At 40.3% G+C, this 4,322-nt stretch overlaps 1 pseudogene; it reads left to right on the top strand.

The window, feature by feature from the left end:
* Positions 1–382: 382 nt before the first annotated feature.
* Positions 383–3,600, top strand: LOC125835545 (uncharacterized; annotated as a pseudogene).
* The last annotated feature ends 722 nt before the right edge of the window (positions 3,601–4,322 follow it).

The raw sequence follows: 4,322 nt of genomic DNA, 5'->3' as shown, positions 1-4,322 counted from the left end.
TCTATCAAATTTTATAGTTTTCAATAAACAATTTTAAATTCCAGTGCTATGTTATTGTTTTCAAATACTAGTTTTATAAAGCTCTTGAGTTTTAATCAATAAAGTTCTTTTCTCATCTATTTAATATCTTATATTTATTTGTGCGTTATTCTTTTCCAGCCAAATCTATAATAAAAATGTTGAATCTGAGACTATGGCATATAATGAGACTGCACAGCTTAACATTAATGACTTAGAGGAAGTCGAAGAAAGTGAAGTCCCTGAAGAGTTAATTAGAAAGGTTGAGGAATTCAAGGAATAACCCAACCCGAATCTAGTGGAAACAGAGGTGGTAAATTTGGGAAATTCAGAAGTGGTAAAAGAGACCCGAGTAAGCATCCATATGACGAAAGAGGACAAGAAAGAGTATACAGAATGTCTCATGGAGAATAAGGATATATTCGCCTGGTCCTATGCAGACATGACAGGGTTAAACACTTCAATCGTAGCTCATCGATTGCCTACTGATCCATCATGTCCTCCTGTGAAGCAGAAGTTGAGAAAATACAAGCCTGAGTTGAGTCTGAAAATCAAAGAAGAAATATCGAAGCAATTAGATGCTGGAATCCTTCAAGTGACGGAGTACCCGACATGGCTTGCAAATGTCGTTCCAGTGCCAAAGAAAGATGGAAAGGGTAGAGTCTGTGTTGATTATCGAGATCTTAACAAAGCTAGTCCCAAAGATAATTTTCCATTGCCCAACATACACATCTTGATTGATAACTGTGCTAAGCATGAAACACAATCAGTCGTGGATTGTTTTGCTGGCTATCATCAAATTGAGATGCACAAGGACGATGCTGAGAAGACTGCTTTCATCACACCGTGGGGTGTCTACAACTACAAGGTAATGCCTTTTGGTTTAAAGAATGCTGGGGCTACATATATGAGGGCAATGACTACTTTGTTCCACGACATGATCCATAAGGAGATTGAAGTTTATGTGGATGATGTCATCATCAAATCAAAGAAGGGTTTAAATCATCTAGATGATCTGCAAAAGTTCTTTGCTAGGCTACGCAAGTATAACTTGAAGTTGAATCCTGCAAAATGTGTCTTTGGGGTTCCTGCTGGAAATCTCTTGGGTTTCATTATCAGCCGCCGAGGTATAGAACTGGATCCATCAAAAATCAAAGTCATTCGTGATCTACCTCCGCCGAAAAGTAAGAAAGAGGTAATGAGTTTCCTGGGTCGACTAAATTACATCAGTCGTTTCATAGCCCAGTCTACTGTCATTTGCGAGCCTATTTTCAAATTGCTGAAGAAGAATGCTGCACTGAAGTGGACAGATGAATGTCAACAAGCGTTTAACAAAATCAAAGACTATTTGTCCAATTCACCTGTGTTGGTTCCACCGGAATCTGGTAGACCGTTGTTGTTATACATCTCAGTGTTGGATAATGCGTTCAGCTGCATTTTGGGGCAACATGATGAGACTGGAAAGAAGGAGCAGGCGATATATTACATGAGTAAGAAGTTTACATCATATGAGGCTTGATATTCTCTATTGGAGCGTACCTGTTGTGCTTTAACTTGGGTCGCCCAGAAGCTTCGACACTACCTCTCTTCGCATACTACTTATCTGATTTCAAGAATGGACCCTCTGAAGTATATCTTTCAAAAGCCCATGCCTACAGGTAAACTGGCTAAATGGCAGATACTACTGAGCGAGTTTGACATAGTGTATGTTACACAGAAGGCCGTGAAGGCACAAACATTAGCAGATCATATGGCGGAGAACCCTGTAGATGATGATTATAGACCGTTGAAGACTTACTTCCCAGACGAAGAAGTAGCTTTTGTCGGGGAAGACATTTCTGAAGAATATGATGGTTGGAGGATGTTCTTTGATGGAGCTAAGAACCTGAGCGGATCCGGCATCGGAGCTGTTTTGATCTCACCAACTAGGCAACATTATTCGGTATCAGCCAAACTCAGGTTCCTTTGCTCGAATAATATGGCCGAATATGAAGCTTGCATATTGGGGCTCCGACGTGCTATTGAATTGGATGTCCAGAAAATGTTGATAATAGGAGATTCAGACTTACTGATCCATCAGGTCCGAGGCGAATGGGCTACCAAGAATCGGAAATTGTTACCATACTTGGAGTGCGTGCATAGGTTGTGCAAAAGGTTCATCAAGGCAGAATTCAAACATGTGCCAAGGATCCAGAATGAATTCGCAGATGCCTTAGCCACCTTATCTTCTATGATTCAACATCCTGATCATAATTACATTGATCCTATTTACATCCACATATACGAGCAACCGGCATACTATTTTCATGTCGAGGAAGAACCTAATGGAAAGCCTTGGTACAATGACATTCGAGGATATTTGAAGAGCGGAGAGTATACAGAGGATGCAACAAGTGTACAAAAGCGTACAATTCGGAGGTTAGCGAATCAATTCTTTCTAAGCGGAGAAATCCTTTATAGGAGGACTCCCGATTTGGGGTTGCTAAGGTGTGTCGAAGCTGGAGAAGCCAACAGGTTGATTGAAGAGATACATGCAGGAACATGTGGTCCTCACATGAATGGCTTTACACTGGCGAAGAAGATCTTGAGATCGGGATATTTCTGGCTAACTATGGAGACAGACTGTATCCGCTATGTTCAAAAATGCCACCAATGTCAGACTCATGCAGATATGATCAGAGTTCCTCCCAACTAACTTCATGTTACTAGTTCACCGTGGCCCTTTGCAGCTTGGGCATGGACGTCATTGGGCCAATCGAGTCAGCGGCATCCAATGGACATAGATTCATTCTTGTTGCAATTGACTATTTCACCAAATGGGTCGAAGCCACCTCTTACAAATCAGTGACAAAGAAGGTTGTTGATGACTTTGTCAAAAATAATATTATTTGTAGGTTCGGGATTCCTGAGTCAATCATCACTGATAATGGAACCAACCTAAATAGTGATTTGATGAGATCATTGTGTGAGAAGTTCAATATCAATCACGGAAATTCTACAGCATATAGACCACAGATGAATGGAGCTGTTGAGGCTGCAAACAAGAACATCAAGAGGATATTGCGTAAGATGATCGATAATCACAAACATTGGGATGAAAAGTTACCCTTTGCATTATTGGGATATCGTACAACCATCAGAACTTCTACTGGGGCTACGCCTTATTTTCTGGCATATGGTAATGAAGCTGTGATACCTGCCGAAGTGGAAATACCATCTCTAAGGATTATTTAGGAAGCGGAGCTGGATGATGCTAAATGGATACAAATTCGGGCGAAAAATCTTGCATTGATAGATGGAAGGAGGATTAATGCCATTTGTCATGGTCAACTCTATCAAAATAGAATGGCCAGAGCTTTCAACAAAAAGGTTAGACCCAGACATTTCTCACCTGGGTAACTGGTTCTGAAGCGGATTTTTCCAAACCAAGATGAAGCAAAGGGTAAATTCTCACCAAACTGGCAAGGCCCATACATAGTCTCTCGGGTATTAACAGGCAGAGCCCTCATACTTGCAGAAATAGATGGAGAAGTTTGGCCCAAACCCATCAACTCAGATGCTGTGAAGAGATATTACATCTAAATTGTTCATGCTCTTTTACTCTGTATTTGGAACTACGTCAGACCTGATTCCCGTTTAAGAGGGGATACGTAGGCGCTCCTTTAGAGTTCGGTCTTATCATAATAAAAATTTCATTTTCCCCTTTTGACTGTTAACTTGGGCAGAATTTTTGAAAGGGTCTCAAAAATTCCATCAAAAAGACATCTTCTTGCAAATCACGATACTGGGGTAGAATTTTTGAGAAGAACTCAAAAATTCCATCAAAAGCATTTCTTCTCACAATCAGTAACTGGGGCAGAATTTTTGAGAAGGTCTCAAAAATTCCTTCAAACAAGCATTTCCTGCACAAATCAAGACTGGGGCAGAATTTTTGAGGGTCTCAAAAATTCACTACAATCAAGCTATAATCTTCAACAAAGATCAGATAACAGATTTGATACTGATGTCAGATGTTGCAAAGTCTCAAACTATGCCATGGTCAAAGATTCAATATTACTTTTTACAATTTATTATTTTCAAAAGCTTTTTCGAAAACTCTCTCTCCCTCTATTTTACATTTCTCTTCAAAGCAAATGCCCGGAAAGGTCTGGATGGCAAGTCAAAGGGAGCACACCAGTCGGAGCAGATCAACCTCCCCCATTTTTAATCTCACAATCTTTCTTTGAACACAGGAAAACAGGTACAGACGCAAAAGATAAACTGACCGCTATTAAGCTCGACAAATCGCCATTAAACGGTGCCCT

Source organism: Solanum verrucosum, unplaced genomic scaffold (genome assembly GCF_900185275.1).
Source record: "Solanum verrucosum unplaced genomic scaffold, falcon-dt-bn FXZP01000284.1, whole genome shotgun sequence".
In the NCBI taxonomy this organism is placed as follows: Eukaryota; Viridiplantae; Streptophyta; class Magnoliopsida; order Solanales; family Solanaceae; genus Solanum; species Solanum verrucosum.
Note: the sequence above shows the minus strand (reverse complement) of the source record. Positions and strands in the feature narration are given on the sequence as shown.